At 44.2% G+C, this 18146-nt stretch overlaps 1 protein-coding gene across 3 annotated transcripts in view; it reads left to right on the top strand.

Moving 5' to 3' along the window:
• The first annotated feature begins 2454 nt into the window (after positions 1 to 2454).
• LOC118396850 (serine/threonine-protein kinase PAK 1-like) overlaps positions 2455 to 18146 on the top strand; it is a 47044-nt gene continuing 31352 nt past the window's right edge. Inside the window, exon 1 of one of the 3 annotated variants that reach the window (XM_052467506.1) lies at positions 2455 to 2623. The gene's annotated coding sequence lies outside the window, so the exon portion shown is untranslated. The remainder of the gene's footprint in view (positions 2624 to 18146) is intronic. The other 2 variants (XM_052467505.1, XM_052467507.1) reach the window with 2 other exon arrangements.

The following is an 18146-nucleotide window of genomic DNA, read 5'->3' as shown; positions in this document are numbered from 1 at the left end:
CCAAGCGTCGGCTGGAGTGGTACAAAGCTCCCCGCCATTGGACACTGGAGCAGTGGAAATGGATTCTCTGGAATGATGAATCACACTTCACCATCTGGCAGTACGATGGACAAATCTGGGTTTGGCGGATGCCAGGAGAACGCTACCTGCCCGACTGCATCATGTTAACTGTAAAGTTTGGTGGAGGAGGAATAATTGGGGCTATTTTTCATGGTTAGGTCTAGGCCCTTTAGTTCCAGTGAAGGGACATTTTACGTTACATTCTTGATGGTTCTGTGCTTCCAACTTTGTGGCAACAGTTTGGGGAAGGCCCTTTCCTGTTTCAGCATGACAATGCCTTCGTGCACAAAGTGAGATCCATACAGAAATGGTTTGTCGAGATCAGTGTGGAGGAACTTGACTGGCCTGCGCAGAGCCCTGACCTCAACCCCGTCGAACACCTTTGGGATGAATTGGAATGCCGACTGGGAGCCAGGCCTAATCGTCCAACATTAGTGCCTGAACTCATATGCTGAATGGAAGCAAGTCCCCGCAGCAATGTTCAAAGTGTGTGGACTGTAAAGGAGTGACTTTGGCATATCTATTGCAGAACTACATAAATTACTATCTCAAAGCGTTATAAAGATGCTATTAACACAACGTTTTACATCAATGCTACACAAATACAGAGGATGCTGCTGAGGAGGATGGCTCATAAAAATGTCTGGAATAGAGAATGAAATGGTATCAAATACGTTCCAGCTCAATTTTTAAGTTCCACAACTGCACAAATCATATTAGGTTAAAAAACATCAATGTACAGTCTTTTTTGTTTGAATGTGCGTAGTTTTAAAGAGGTTACTACGCATCAGGGTCTTCGGTTCGTAGGGATGGATGGTGAGTCCAGGGCAATAGATACCAAACATACCGAAACGTGGAGGAACTACCTGAACTCGTCCAATAAGAAATTGTTTTGTCGTTAAATGGTTTTTGTTGCAAAATGGTTTTGCTACAGTGTGCACTAATGAATCTGACCCGGGGTCACTTCCTCTTGTTGGCCAGAAGGGGACAGTAGGGTGAAGCTCTACCAGACATCATCTGATCAAACAACAGGACATAATAATAATATAATAATATATGCCATTTAGCAGACGCTTTTATCCAAAGCGACTTACAGTCATGTGTGCATACATTCTACGTATGGGTGGTCCCGGGGATCGAACCCACTACTCTGGCGTTACAAGCACCATGCTCTACCAAATGAGCTACAGGACCACCTAACACATGCCTACAGGAGAGGGAGAAAGAGGATGGGAAGAGGAGAGCCAGATGAGGCAGAACACGAGTGTAGGGAAGAGGCATAAAAAGGGAAGAGGAGAAAGAATCGGAGGAGAGACAAGGAAAGAGAATAGGTAGAAAAGGAGGGAAGAAGAGAGTGGGAGTAATGTCAGGTAAAGTTTTTTTAAAAGGGGACCCCATAGTTCACCTCTGTGTGTGGCGTGTGCCCGGTACCTCTGGTCCATAGTGTGTGTGTGTGAAGGAAGTCTGCATGGCAAAAGCACCACGGCAGTGACCAGAGGGCCGGGGAGCACCAGGCTGGTCTGTGTGGATGGGGCTGATACATTGTATGCCCTGGAGTGTGTGTCCGTTTTCTTATGGCTGCAGCAGGCTACCACGTGTGTGTATGTTTGTGCGTGCATGTGTGTGGGATCAGAGATAGTAGCTGATGATGAGCTTGAACTCACATGGTGTGGAAGTGGCTGCCTCTCCTCTCTCTCTTACTCTCCTCTATGTCTCTCCATACACTGCGCTGCTACCCCCATGCCTATTGCTGCTATAACGTGGCCAAGCTGTGAGGTGTGATCCCCCCACCCACCACCAGAGAGCACAGTATTTATACAGATTCAATGATGTCATACCATATACTGCATGGTTTTGTGGACAAGTCCCAAATGTCGTGCTATTCCCTGGGTCCCTATATAGTGCACTTATTTTGTCCAGAGCGATATGGGCCTTGGTTAAAACTAGCACACTACAAAGAGAATAGATTACTACAGGTTTGTCTATGCCCATCACCCTCACCCAATTACACACACTTTTCTCTCCTCCTTTCCTTATATCCTCTCCTTCAGCGGATTCAGTGATTCGTCTGATTATGATAAATGATAATGATACATCTCAATAAGGCTAATGTAAAACCCAGCCCAGTGATTAACCTCTGCACCTGTCAAGTCTGTATCCTACAGATGAATAAAGTGGGCACAAGGAGAGAAGGACACAAGAGTAGGAAGCGATATAAATCATAATTGAGATGCAGCCGCGAAATGTAATCGGGGAAACTCATGGCGAAACCCACCTCACCTCCCAGTGAAACAGACGGCCAAACAGACCAATAAACATACGACTGAGCTTCAGCCTGGCCACTGGCGCACAAGAAACGAGTGTAGTGGGCGGGCGTTGCTATGTAGCAGGGTGGTGTGTGTCTAACAATAGCCAGGGATTGGCAGAGCCTGGGCAGAGCGATAGAAGAAGGGTTTGTCAAATTGGGCAGAATAGAAAAATCTGAAGCTACTTGGGCGAATGCATGTGTGTGAGTGCAGGCAAAGAGAACAGAGCAGGAATTTTTCTAAAGACACGGCGATAGGTGAGTTCCTCCTATTCATTTATCCACAGACAGAACCGGGCATGACAGTATTTTCAGTTTACCTTCCTTTACTGGTACATTACAGGACTGTTACCGCCGAACAGACAGGAGGAGCGTGCTCACGGCGCTACAGTGTAACCGCAAGGGACCATACATACATACAGTAGTGGTTGGACGTTGGGGCCGCAACGCCGATTTATCGGTTCACTGATTTTGTCCCTGGGAGAAGGGAACAGGGTGTTATGACGGTACTTTATGCAGCCCGCGGTGTGTTGTGGTGGAGCTCCAGACATTATTAGAGAGAGAGAGAGTGTGCGTGTGTGTGTGTGTGTGTGTGTGTGTGGAGACCAGTAGTCTGTCTGTCGCTTCAGGGTCAACCGGTATGAATGAAAAATGTGGGAATATACAGTTATCATTCGAATGAAATAAACTCTGTGTGTTGGTTGCCTGAATGAATGAAAATTGGCACAAAATGTCATGGATAAAATGCAATGATCTCAATCTAGGCTAGACATTACAAAGTAAACACCTTTTAATACATACATTTTCATTTATTTAATGTCTTTAGGAGAAAGATGTGAAATTAATCATTATGCGACATTGAGGGGGGTCATTGTGATCCTTTGGGTTGTCCCTATCCCATTGAAGTTGACATTTTAAAATAGGGCAAGGTAGGGGTTAAGATTAGGGACATCCCAAGGATAGCACTAACTGGGGGGAGAGAGAATTTTTTTTTTTTTTTTTTTAACTAGGCAAGTCAGTTAATAACGAATTCTTACTTACAGTGACGACCTAGGAACAGTAGGTTAACTGCCTTGTTCAGGGGCAGAACAACATATGTTTACCGTGTCAGCTCGGGGATTCGATCCAGCAACCATTTGGTTACTGGCCCAACGCTCTAATCACTAGGCTACCTGCCGCCCCAAAATATACATATATACGTACGTACATACGTACACATACATGCATGCATACATACATATATTAGAGAGGGTAGAAAAGGGAGAGACCGACAGACAGAAAGAAAGAGGAAAAAGACTGGAAGAAACAGAGAGAGGGGGTAGGCTAGATAAGTGTGGCTGTAGTTGTCTGATTAGTGACACAGTGCTCCACAGCCTTCACTTGGCACTTTGAATAAATGACACATCAGGAATAACAGGCTAACCAATAAGAGTAGGCTAATTTGGGTTGGGAAACAACCCAGTTTGTGTCCCAAATAGCACCCCTTTCCCTATATAGTTAAATAAAACAATATATGTATATGGGGGCTCTGGTCAAGCGTAGTGCACTATATAGGGAATAGTGTTATGCTTGGGATGTAGCCCCATCTTAGTGTCTTCACATCAGCAGTCTATATCACCACTGGTCTTGTCTCAGTTCTGTTAAGTTAATGAGCCTGAGCCAACACTGACCTTCGTGCCCCATAAAAGTTGAATGGGATCAATATGTAGAGGAATAAGGGAGAGGTGTCCAGCCAGCCAATCACATGTCTGTCTACATGGGTGGAAAGGGGGATAGGCACATGTTATGTACAAGTGTAAAAACAGTGTAATAATATTATGATTAGTCTATTCATTGTGATATGAAGAGACGATGTGGGGGTGTGAAGGGTGTAAGAACAAGTGTGTATGTATGTGTACCCTGCGGACTGTTTAGGGTTGGACACTTTAACCAGTCCAAGGTTTAATTTGGTCTGTAAGGAGTCTGTGTGTTTACTCTCTCTATTTACACTCTCTGAGACACACACACACACACACACACACACACACACACACACACACACACACACACACACACACACACACACACACACACACACACACACACACACACACACACAGAGGGAGTATTTCTGTAATTTCTTCTACACTGTGCTGTGCTCTTTACCGCCCTCTCTTCTCCTCCTCCTTTTTCCCTCTATAGTACTGTAGAGAACAGAATACTGGCATCAGAGCCAACCTGTCCACTGAAGCAGCAATAATACTATCAACTATAAATCTCTCTCTCTCTCTCTCTCTATGAGTCCCTGTCTATCTCTCTACCCCTCTCTGTTTCTCTCCAGTTGACCCTCTTGTCTCTTTTCCTCTCTTATCAAATCAAATGTTATTAGTCATATGTGCCGAATACAACAGGTATCCTTCTTTCTCAATTTAGTCTTTCTACACCCCCCCCACACACACACACACACACACACACACACACACACACACAGTGACAGGTAGTGCTGCATTGGCACTAATCACTGATTTAAATCACCTTTAAATCTACATCCTGCTGCTGACCTTATGGACCTGTAGTTAAGTCCTCTCGCTCTTTCTCTCTTTTCTTTCTCTCTCCCCATCTCTCTCCCTCACATTAGTGTGTGAATGCGTGAACAGCTGCAGTAGGAATCTCACTGCCTCTCTTTATTCGTTTAGCTGTTTTCTCTACCTCCGATGACCTCCATTGATGACCATTATCCTCTCAAATACACACACACATGCACGCAAACCCTGCTGGTTCGGCATCTGGGTGGCTGGCGGTGTAGAGTCTGAGGAGTAGGATAGTTTGGGTGTTAAATAATAGGTTGTATTCCCCTGCTTAGATGTTGCTGATGCATGCCAGATCTTACAAGGCCTGGATAAGTATTTTACTTATCACCTAACCACATCATATGCTATAGCAATCTGGTGCCCAGTATTACGATGGTGCCGGATGGGAGGGCTGCCGCCTTATCGGCTCTTAACCAACCATGCTATTTTTTTTTTCTATTTTTTTTTCATATTGTTCGTAAATTGTTTTGTAAATAATGTTGCTGCTACCGAAAATAACTTCTGGACATCAGAACTGCGATTGCTTGCCTCAAACTGGACAAAGAGTTCTTCAATGAGTCGGATGGGACAAGGCCCAGATCCCCGTGATGCCGCTGGAGAAGGAAACTGAGAGTTCGAGGAAAAAGATCAGGGTGTCTTGTGAGGATCAGGTGACGAGTGGCTAATCTTTCCTTGCCTTCCATCCCGCTAGCTAATGTTCAATCGCTGGGAAATAAATGGGACGAGCTGAAATCACATTCCTCCTACCAAAGGGACATAAAAATATGTAATATCTTATTTTTCATCGAGTTGTGGCTGAACGACGACATTAAGAACATATAGCTAGCAGGTTATACACTCCATCGGCAGGACAGAACAGCAGCCTCTGGTAAGACACGGCGGGAGCCTCGGCAACAACAAAAAATCCCTTTTTCAGGACCCTGTCTTTCAAAGATAATTCGTAAAAATCCAAATAACCTCAGATCTTCATTGTAAAGGGTTTTTAACATTGTTTCCCATGCATGTTCAATGAACCATAAACAATTAATGAACATACACCTGTGGAACGGTCGTTAAGTCACTAACAGCTTAACAGCAATTAAGGTCACAGTTATGAATACTTAGGACACTAAATAGGCCTTTCTACTGACTCTGAAAAACACCAGAAGAAAGATGCCCAGGGTCCCTGATCATCTGAGTGAATGTGCTTTAGGCATGCTGCAAGGAGGCATGAGGACTGCAGATGTGGCCAGGGCAATGAATTGCAATGTCCGTACTGTGAGACGCCTAAGACAGCACTACAGGGAGACAGGATGGACAGCTGATCATCCTCTCAGTGACAGACCACGTGTAACACCTGCACAGGATCGGTACATCTGAACATCACACCTGCGGGACAGGTACAGGATGGCAACAACAACTGCCCGAATTACACCAGGAACGCACAATCCCTCTTTGCTCGGACTGTCCGCAATGGGCTGAGAGAGGCTGGACTGGGGGCTTGTAGGCCTGTTGTATAGCAGGTCCTCACCAGACATCACCGGCAACAACGTCGCCTATGGGCACAAACCCACCGTTGCTGGACCAGACAGTGCTCTTCACTGACGAGTCGCGGTTTTGTCACACCAGGGGTGATGGTCGGATTTGCGTTTATCGTCGAAGGAATCAGCTTTTCACTGAGGCCTGTACTCTGGAGCGGGATCGATTTGGAGGTGGAGGGTCCGTCATGGTCTGGGGCGGTGTGTCACAGAATCATCAGACTGAACTTGTTGTCAATGCAGGCAATCTCAACGCTGTGCGTTACAGGGAAGACGTCCTCCTCCCTCCTGTGGTACCCTTCCTGCAGGCTCATCATGACATGACCCTCCAGCATGACAATGCCACCAGCCATACTGCTCGTTCTGTGTGTGATTTCCTGCAAGACAGGAATGTCAGTGTTCTGACATGGCCAAGAGCCCGGATCTCAATCCCATGGAGCACATCTGGGACCTGTTGGATCGGAGGGTGAGGGCTAGGCCCCCAAGAACTGGCAAATCTGGTGCAGTCCATGAGGAGGCGATGCACTTCAGTACTTAATGCAGCTGGTGGCCAAACCAGATACTGACTTACTGTTGATTTTGACCCCCCTTTGTTCAGGAACACATTATTAAATTTCTGTTAGTCACATGTCTGTTGGACTTGTTCAGTTTGTGTCTCAGTTGTTGACTCTTGTTATGGTCATACAAATATTTACACATGTTAAGTTTGCTGAAAATAAACGCAGTTGACAGTGAGAGGACGTTTCTTTTTTTGCTGAGTTTATGTGAACAACAGCTGGTGTACGATATCTAAGGAAGTCTCGGTTTTGCTCGCCTGGAGTAGACTATCTTATGATAAGCTGTAGACCACACTATCTGCCTATAGTTTTCATTTACATTTACATTTAAGTCATTTAGCAGACGCTCTTATCCAGAGCGACTTACAAATTGGTGCATTCACCTTATGACATCCAGTGGAACAGCCACTTTACAATAGTGCATCTAAATCTTTTAGGGGGGGGGGGTGAGAAGGATTACTTATCCTATCCTAGGTATTCCTTAAAGAGGTGGGGTTTCAGGTGTCTCCGGAAGGTGGTGATTGACTCCGCTGTCCTGGCGTCGTGAGGGAGTTTGTTCCACCATTGGGGGGCCAGAGCAGCGAACAGTTTTGACTGGGCTGAGCGGGAACTGTACTTCCTCAGTGGTAGGGAGGCGAGCAGGCCAGAGGTGGATGAACGCAGTGCCCTTGTTTGGGTGTAGGGCCTGATCAGAGCCTGGAGGTACTGAGGTGCCGTTCCCCTCACAGCTCCGTAGGCAAGCACCATGGTCTTGTAGCGGATGCGAGTTTCAACTGGAAGCCAGTGGAGAGAGCGGAGGAGCGGGGTGACGTGAGTGAACTTGGGAAGGTTGAACACCAGACGGGCTGCGGCGTTCTGGATGAGTTGTAGGGGTTTAATGGCACAGGCAGGGAGCCCAGCCAACAGCGAGTTGCAGTAATCCAGACGGGAGATGACAAGTGCCTGGATTAGGACCTGCGCCGCTTCCTGTGTGAGGCAGCAGGGTTGATTTAGTACTCTGCGGATGTTGTAGAGCATGAACCTACAGGAACGGGCCACCGCCTTGATTTTAGTTGAGAACCAGGGTGTGAGGATGTTTCTTAGTTGAGAACACAATGGAGTTGTCAGGTGATGTTGGAACAGGCAGTCCAGGATCACGCCAAGGTTCTTGCAGCGCTCTGGGGGAAAGGAGGACACAATGATAGGAGAGACCATGTCAAATCAAATCAAATCAAATTTATTTATATAGTTGTCATCAGCTGATATCTCAAAGTGATGGCAGAGATCATGGAAAACCTAGGCAGTCCCTCTCCCCCGGGAGGAATAGCAGCTGACCAAGATGTTCAAATGTTCTTGACCAGCATGGTTCAGAACAGTTGAGGTGGTGATCATGTCAGGTCCACACTGATATGTCTGCCAGACATGCAGAGATGCGGTAGTCCTGGGACACCTGGTCATCAGAAGGGGAGAAAGGAGAAGATTAATTGTGTGTATAACAAACTGTCTGCATAGCAATGATAGGAGGCTGAGACCATGTGAGGTTATGACAGAGCCAAGTGACTTGGTGTATAGCGAGAATAGGAGAGGGCCTAGAACAGAGCCCTGGGGGACACCAGTGGTGAGAGCGCGTGGTGAGGAGACAGATTCTCGCCATGCCACCTGGTAGGAGCGACCTGTCAGATAGGACGCAATCCAAGCGTGGGCCGCCCCTGAGATGCCCAACTCGGAGAGGGTGGAGAGGAGGATCTGATGGTTCACAGTATCGAAGGCTGCCGATGGGTCTAGAAGGATGAGAGCAGAGGAGAGAGTTAGCTTTAGCAGTGCGGAGCGCCTCCGTGATGCAGAGAAGAGCAGTCTCAGTTGAATGACTAGTCTTGAAACCTGACTGATTTGGATCAAGAAGGTCATTCTGAGAGAGATAGCGGTAGAGCTGGCCAAGGACGGCACGTTCAAGAGTTTTGGAGAGAAAAGAAAGAAGGGATACTGGTCTGTAGTTGTTGACATCGGAGGGATCGAGTGTAGGTTTTTTCAGAAGGGGTGCAACTCTCGCTCTCTTGAGGACGGAAGGGACGTAGCCAGCGGTCAGGGATGAGTTGATGAGCGAGGTGAGGTAAGGGAGAAGGTCTCCGGAAATGGTCTGGAGAAGAGAGGAGGGGATAGGGTCAAGCGGGCAGGTTGTTGGGCGGCCGGCCGTCACAAGACGCGAGATTTCATCTGGAGAGAGAGGGAGAAAGAGGTCAGAGCACAGGGTAGGGCAGTGTGAGCAGAACCAGCAGTGTCGTTTGACTTAGCAAACGAGGATCGGATGTCGTCGACCTTCTTTTCAAAATGGTTGACGAAGTCATCTGCAGAGAGGGATGAGGGATGAGGGGGATTCAGGAGGGAGGAGAAGGTGGCAAAGAGCTTCCTAGGGTTAGAGGCAGATGCTTGGAATTTAGAGTGGTAGAAAGTGGCTTTAGCAGCAGAGACAGAGGAGGAAAATGTAGAGAGGAGGGAGTGAAAGGATGCCAGGTCCGCTGGGAGGCGAGTTTTCCTCCATTGAAGAAGTAACGTTAGGTGAGAAGCCTGATCGCGGAGACTGGGGTGAGAAGCCTGATCGCGGAGACGGGGGTGAGAAGCCTGATCGCGGAGACGGGGGTGAGACGCCTGATCGCGGAGACGGGGGTGAGAAGCCTGATCGCGGAGACGGGGGTGAGAAGGGGATGAAGCTTCATGAGCTGTAACCGAAAAACTACTGGCATTTGGAAAGTTTGAGGTGAGGGAGAAAGTGTGGTGGAACAACTATTAGCATTGTTAAGTATCTTGCTAGCTGGATCAAATTTTCTGTTAGCTAGCCAGAGAAATGTTGAGCAACATTAGCCAACTTATCTGATCAAATAATTGAGTTTATGGTGTGAAAATTAGCTTGCTCGTAAAGTCAGACAGTTTTTGTTGTGTTGAATTTGACAGTAACACGTGTGTGAGTGAGGGGAGACTATACTTTATTTTTTATTTTTTTACTCAACGTTATTTTTGCACACGTAGCTTTGTGCGCTTGATTGATGTCTATGTGGCCACTACAATAGAGCGAAATGTAATGCCTGTTTGTTTCATTCTATTTCTACTTTAAGATGTTTGTTTTTTTCCTAAGTGCATTATTTATGTGTGTGGTCACAAGCGTTCTATTATAAAGGCTGTCATGGCTAACTGCAATAGTAACATTGGATTGCTTTCTTTACATTGTTTAGCTGTGAGTTAGGTTCACATTAACCACTTTTTATTTACACACAGAGACTGATCATGTCGATCATGTTCTTTGTTGTTTAATTAGTTAAAACCTGCATTTCCCCTAGCAGGGATTTTTAGTGTATTTCAGTGCAACAAAAAGAAGTGTCACCTTTTTGGGCCCTCGCCAGTTTCCTGAAACTGGAAAGCACTCATCCAGAGGCGGCGCACCTAGGTGCCGGGGGCTTTAATGCAGGGGAACTTAAATCAGTTTTACCTCATTTCTATCAGGATGTTAAATGTGCAACCAGAAGGAAAAAAATTCAAGACCACCTTTACTCCACACACAGAGATGCGTACAAAGCTCTCCCTCGCCCTGCATTTGGCAAATCAGACCATAATTCAATCCTCCCGATTCCTGCTTTCAAGCTAAAATTAAAGCAGGAAGCACCAGTGACTCAGTCTATAAAAAAGTGGTCAGATGAAGCAGATGCTAAACTACAGGACTGCTTTGCTACCACAGACTGGAATATGTTCTGGGATTCTTCCGATGGCATTGAGGAGTACACCATCAGTCACTGGCTTTATCAATAAGTGCATTGATGACATCGTCCCAACAGTGACTGTACATACCCCAACCAGAAAACATGGTACAGGCAACATTCGCACCGAGTTAAAGGGTAGAGCTGCCGCTTTCAAGGATCGGGACTCTAACACAAAGTTTATAAGAAATCCCGCTATTCCCTCCGACGAACCCTCAAATAAGCAAAGCGTCAGTACAGGACTAAGATCGAATCGTACTACACCGGCTCTGACGCGCGTCGATTGTGTGGCAGGGCTTGCAAACTATTAGACTACAAAGGGAAGCACAACCAAGAGCTGCCCAGTGACACAAGACGAGCTAAATAACTTCTATGCTCACCTCGAGGCAAGTAACACTGAAATATGCATGAGAGCATCAACTGTTCCAGACGACTGTGTGATTACGCTCTCCGCAACCGTTGTGAGTAAGACCTTCAAACAGGTCAACATTCACAAGGCTGCAGGGCCAGACTGATTACCAGGACGTGTACTCCGAGCATGCACTGACCAACTGGCAAGTGTCTTTTTCAACCTCTCCCTGCCTGAGTCTGTAATACCAACATGTTTCAAGCAGACCACCATGGTCCCTGTGCCGAAGAACACTAAGGTGTTCTAAATCAACACCATTATTCCAGAAACCCTAGACCCACTCCAATTTGCATGCCGCACCAACAGATTCACAGATGATGCAATCTCTGCACTCCACACTGCTCTTTCACACCTGGACAAAAGGATCACCTATGTGAGAATGCTATTCATTGACAATAGTTCAGTGTTCAACACCATCATTGTGCCCTCAAAGCTCATCTCTAAGTTAAGGACCTTGGGAGTAAACACCACCTCCCTCTGCAACTGGATCCTGGACTTCCTGACGGGTCCCCCCCAGGTGGTAATGGTAGGTAAGAACACATCCGCCACGCTGATCCTCAACACAGGGGCCCCTCGGGAATGCGTGCTCAGCCCCCTGCTGTACTCCCTGTTCACTCATGACTGCACGGCCAGGCACAACTCCAACACCATCATCAAGTTTGCTGATGACACAACATTGGTAGGCCTGATCACCGACAATGATGAAACGGCCTATAGGGAGGAGATCAGAGACCTGACCATGTGGTGCAAGGACAACAACCTCTCCCTCAACGTGATCAAGTGTGAACGGACGGGAAACGGGAAAGGACTACAGCAAAAGTGGACTACAGGAAAAGGAGGACTGAGCATGCCCCCATTCTCATCGATTAGGCTGTAGTGGAGCAGGTTGAGAGCTATAAGTTCCTTTGCGTCCACATCGCCAACAAACTAGCATGGTCCAAGAACACCAAGACAGTCGTGAAGAGGTTACGACAAAACCTATTCCCCCCTCAGGAGACTGGGTTCTCAGATCCTCAAAATGCTTTACAGCTGCACCATCGAGAGCATCCTGATGGGTTGCATCGGTGCATTCAACATGTCACTCTTAGACTTCATCACTACTTTTATTTATATCTCTCCTCCACATTCACCTAGGAGAGATTGACATGCATATTATTAATATTAGCTCTCGGTGTACATCCAAGGGCCAGCCGTGCTACCCTGTTCTGAGCCAATTGCAATTTTCCTAAGTCCTTTTTAATGTCACCTGACCACACGACTGAACAGTACTCAAGGTGCGACAAAACTAGGGCCTGTAGGACGCGCCTTGTTGATAGTGTTGTTAAGAAGGCAGAACATCGCTTTATTATCGACAGACTTCTCCCCATCTTAGCTACTACTGCATCAATATGTTTTGACCATGACAGTTTACAAACTAGTGTTACTCCAAGCAGTTTAGTCATCTCAACTTGCTCAATTTCCATATTATTTATTACAAGATTTAGTTGAAGTTTAGGGTTTAGTGAGTGTTTTGTTCCAAGTACAATTCTTTTAGTTTTAGAAACTGCTACCCTGGGGAATCGCTGATTTTAACTGGATTATATTTGATAGGCTTCCATTAAAGAACACCCTGTGTTCTGTTAGACAAGTAACTCTTTATCCACATTTATAACGGGGTGTAAAGCCATGACACATTACTTTTTCCAGCAGCAGACTATGATCAATAATGTCAAAAGCTGCACCGAAGTCTAACAAGACAGCCCCCACAATAATTTTATCTTCAAATTTTCTCAGCCAATCATCAGTAATTTGTGTAAGTGCTGTGCTTTGTCGTGGAAGATTCAGAATTTGTTGGTAACATACGTAAGATGTTTTATATTTATCAAATGTGTGTAAGTTACTTCTCATCAGAATGGTATTTTTGTATAATACTGTGGCGAGGTTGCAGTTATCTGTTCTATGTCAAGACTAAGTTGCATGGGCCGCTGAGAGGGGCGAGATCAAAGTGTCATCATGTGTAAACATATCTTTTACTCCCTACCTTTCCCAGTGGGGAAAGGAGGGTGGCAGTGTCTGGAATCATTCTCATGCTCCCTTTTATCTTAACCTATAGCCTCACTCTCCTCTCTGTGATCTTGTCCAGGATTGATTGTGTTTAGAATTGTTTGTATCTAAATGACAATTTGATATATGCCTGTTGATATGGAGGATTGGTTTATGGTTCTGGGGTTTGAGTAAGGAGACAAAGCTGAACGATTTATTATGTCTATGCTGTCTGACTATGTGTGTTCTTTGCTATTAAAGGATCTCAGTTGCATTGTAAGGGGGCTCTCAGAAAATTCATGGAGAGACACTGAATTTATCTGAGAGTCACAGGATTGTGATAGAGCTCATATAATTAAAGATGGACTTGTATAACTAACTCTGACTTGTGTGTGTGTGGTTTGCTCCCATGATTTGGTAAATAGAGGAAATTTCCACGACAGCTTGTTGAGTGTCCTTCCCAATAAGAATGCTGAAATTCTGTTTTCAATTTGTTTACTGTAAAATAGCATTGTATCTGGTCAAATGCAACTTTTTTCCAGAAGTTAACTACGGGTTGGTAACAGGCTGATTGGTCGGCTATTTGAGCCAGTAAAGGGGGCTTTACTATTCTTGGGTAGCGGCATGACTTTGTGCCCTCAGGCCTGGAGGGAAGCTACACTCTCTAGTAGGCTTAAATTGAGAATGTGGCAAATAGGAGTGGCAATATCGTCTGCTATTATCCTCAGTCATTTTCCATCTAGATTGTCAGACCCCGGTGGCTTGTCATTGTTGATAGACAACAATAATCTTTTCACCTCTTCCACACTGACTTTACGGAAATCAAAAGTACAATTCTTGTCTTTCATAATTTGGTCTGATATACTTGGATGTGTAGTGTCAGCGTTTGTTTCTGGCATGTCATCCATCCCTAAGTTTGCTTATTTTGCCAATGAAAAAGTCATTAAAGTAGTTTGCAATATCAGTGGGCTTTATAGTGATGAATGAGCCATCTGATTCAATTAATAAAGGTGCCGGGTTGGCTTTTGTACCCAGAATTTAATTTAAGGTGCCCCACAACTTTTTACTATCATTCTTTATATCATTTCTTTGTTTCATAGTTTAGTTTCTTTTTATTTAGTTTTGTCACATGATTTCTTAATTTGCAGTATGTTTGCCAATCAGTTGGGCTGTCAGACTTAATTGCCATACCTTCTGCCTCATGCCTTTCAACCATACCATTTTTCAATTCCTCATCAATCCAAGGGGATTTAGCAGTTTTTACAGTCATTTTCTTAATGGGTGCGTGCTTATTAGTAACTGGAATAAGTAGTTTCATTACACACCACAGACCAGCAAATTTTCTTTACATCATCAACATATGAATCACTACAAAACTTATTGTATGACCTCTTATACACTGTTAGGACCAGCCTTTGGAACTTTGGTTTTCCTAGATATGGATATTATATTGTGATCACCACATCCTATGGATTTGGATGCTGCTTTAAAGTACATTTCTGCAGCATTAGTAAAGATGTGATCAATACTTGAAGATTTAATTTCGGTGCTGTTTGTAACTACCCTGGTAGGTTGACTGACTACATGATCCAGGTTCCAGGCATTGGTTACAGTTTGACGTTTTTTCTTGAGTGGGCAGCTTGATGATAGCCAGTCAATATTTAAATCACCCAGAAAATATAATTCTCTGTTGATATCACATACATTTATCAACCATTTCACACATATTATCCAGATACTGACTGTTAGCACTTGGTGGTCTATAGCAGCTTCCCACAAGAATGGGCTTTAGGTGAGGCAGATGAACCTGTAGCCGTATTACTTCAAAAGTATTTAACATTAGATCGTCTCAAAGCTTTACAGGAATGTGTTTCTGAATATAGACCACAACACCGCCTCCGTTGGCATTTCTGTCTTTTCGGTAGATGTTATTAACCATGTATTGCTACCACTGTATCATCAAAGGTATTATCTAAGTGAGTTTCAGAGATGGTCAGAAGATGAATGTCATCTGTTACAAACAAGTTATTGACTTCATGGACCTTGTTTCTTAGGCTACATATTTTAATATGGGTTATTTTTAGCACTTTTCTGGGTTGCTTGATTGTTTTTGATGCTTTTACTGGGAAGCTTGTCAGAGGTAGACTTACTCATGTTATTTACATTTGAGCTGATGTACAGGATAAAGTGGTCTTCCTACTATTGCACACCGCCTTAGTGCTAACAGTGTAACTCTGGTTTATAGGCTCATGATTACTGCTTACAATAGCTGTAGGATAAACCGATGTATTCGGTGCAATTAGGGGTACATAAATTAAATTACTTACATTGTTTGCCAATGCCCGTAAGATCATGTACATTTGATGCAGCATTATTGTCACAATGGTAGTGGAGAGCCGACACGGCGGCAAAACTTCCACCAGACCAGAGCGGCGTCCGGCTACTGGGGTGGAAGAAAAATAAAAAGTAGGTGGGCGTGGGTTCCCCAGTAGCTTGTGTAGGTTTGCTACTTGCTTGCTAAGAGTAGCTACTTCCCTCCTGTCATGACGTTGGCCTGGGGGGTAGGTTTATGACGGTCATAAATACCTCTTCCCCCCCTTTTTCCTCTCTCTACCCTACTGAGGTTACATTTGCAAAATCCTTGGTTAAAACCTCTTGCAGCTCCCCCCTACTTTGTGCAATTTCCGCCTGAAGACATACCCAAATCTAACAGCCTGTAGCTCAGGCACAGAACCAAGGATATGCATATTCTTGGTAACATTTGAAAGACAACACTCTGAAGTTTGTGTAAATGTGAATTGAATGTAGGAGAATAACACACAATAGATCTGATTTAGATAAAATTATGAAAAAAAGCATATATATATTTTTTTTGTATCATCATGATGGGGACAATTTCAGTGAAAAATATAAGAGGGCAACAGTACTTGTGCAAAGTTTCAGAATGATAACTTCCAAAATGAGTGTGCTACATGACATTTATCATGAAGTCACCCAGGTGTCCCTCACAAGTAGCCCAAATGTACCCAAGTGGCCAAATTGGTGAAGGTATACATTTTGAAACAAATAACTATATACAAAATACCAAAATGGTATTCTAACACCCCCACAATTTTTTTTTTTTTAATGTATTGATTAAAAAATACGAGAAAAATATATATATATACATTTACAAAATAACATGGGTAACTATTTACACACTTTCAATATTTGGAAGACCCTCAGTCCTCTATCAAATCAAATCTATTTATATAGCCCCAGCCTAAAACCCCAAACAGCAAGCAATGCAGATGTAGAAGCACGGTGGCTAGGAAAAACTCCCTAGAGAGGCAAAAACCTAGGAAGAAACCTAGAGAGAAACCAGGCTATGAGGGGTGGCCAGTCCTCTTCTGGCTGTGCCGGGTGGAGATCACAGTGGTTGTAGAGGGTGCAACAGGACAACACCTCAAGATTAAAAATGAACAGTTTAGGGTTCCATAGCCGCAGGCAGAACAGTTGAAACTGTAACAGCGGCAAGGCCAGGTGGACTGGGGACAGCAAGGAGTCATCGTGCCAGGTAGTCCTGGCGCATGGTCCTAGGGCTCAGGTCCTCCGAGAGAGAGAGAGAATTAGAGAGAGCATACTTAAATTCACACAGGACACCGGATAAGACTCCCATTCGGAGTCACTGTGAAAGAAAATGTTCAGTTAGAATAGTTTCACATATGAGCCCTGTATCAACAGGTATAATAAACAGATACCTATAGAGAGTTGAAGGTTGAATATATTATTATATTATTATTACCTGCTAGATCTACTGTCTCTATTATATTATGACAGACCAGCTAGATCTACTGTCTTTATTATATTACAGCTGATCTGTTGTATCTACTGTCTCCATTTCACTTTAGCCATTGATGTGGTCCTGCCCTCTCCTCAACAGCCTCAAATAGGCTATTTCATGTGGGTTATACCCATATTTCTTCTAAAATAAAATAAAAATCACAAATAATATTTTATATTATTAATTTCAAACAAGGGCATTAGCATGATAAGATACCAGTCCAAAACGATGTCCTCTCCCGTTCAAAAAATATTCCTCCACAATCGCTAAATGAAGCGTCCTACAACAATCTCTGTCTCACCTTCCCAATCAATTTATTCTAAAGTTGTGTGTACGTCTGTATATCTAGACTTGACTTAGTCGCCATAATGATTGATATATAAACAGCTGAATCTGCTCGTTCACCAAACAATGCAATGCGTAATTTGTGTTTCTCCTTCCAGTATGAAAATTCAATAGCACATGACTCTCTTTACGCTGGAGCTTACTACATGGGTTGGTCTTGCAACACATAAACATGGCGTATTGCCGTTTAGCCCAGCTCATTGGCTATCTACTCAGCTAGATTTCAAGACGATCAGTGGTCATTGGGTTAAAAGAGAGTCAATCAACGAAAAAGCGGGCAAATCATTGGTGCACAACGATGTCATTACTTGTTGTCTTCAAATCGGTTTCTGTCAGTCAATACGTCCGGCGAAATGGCCCATCACGTTTGATTGTGTTACAAACAAACCAGTTGATTGCAGTGAAACCAAACATGAATGGAAAAGTCACGTTCTGTTTGGGTGAGATGGAATTCACACAAGCGGTTCACAAAATGTTTTGTGTTCGGCTATAAAAATGGATTTGATCAAACAAAAGATCATTCATTGTGTAACAATGAGCATTGGAATTGCAAACAGACGAAGATCGTCAAAGGTAAACTATTTATTTTAATGCAGTTTGTGATTATGTTACCCCTGTGCTGGTTAAAAAAAATTTTTTATGGGGTTCTATGCTCAGATAATTGCATTGTATTCTTTCGCAGTTAATCCTTTTTTAAATCTGACAACGCAGTTGGATTAGCAAGATTCTAGGCTTTCGATACATGTGAGACACTTGTATTTTCATGAATGTTTAATATGACTATTTATGTTAAGCAAACGACGGTTAGGAAGG

This window comes from Oncorhynchus keta, chromosome 18 (genome assembly GCF_023373465.1).
Source record: "Oncorhynchus keta strain PuntledgeMale-10-30-2019 chromosome 18, Oket_V2, whole genome shotgun sequence".
In the NCBI taxonomy this organism is placed as follows: Eukaryota; Metazoa; Chordata; class Actinopteri; order Salmoniformes; family Salmonidae; genus Oncorhynchus; species Oncorhynchus keta.
The sequence above is the reverse complement of the archived record's forward strand: the minus strand, read 5'-3'. Positions and strand labels throughout refer to the sequence as shown.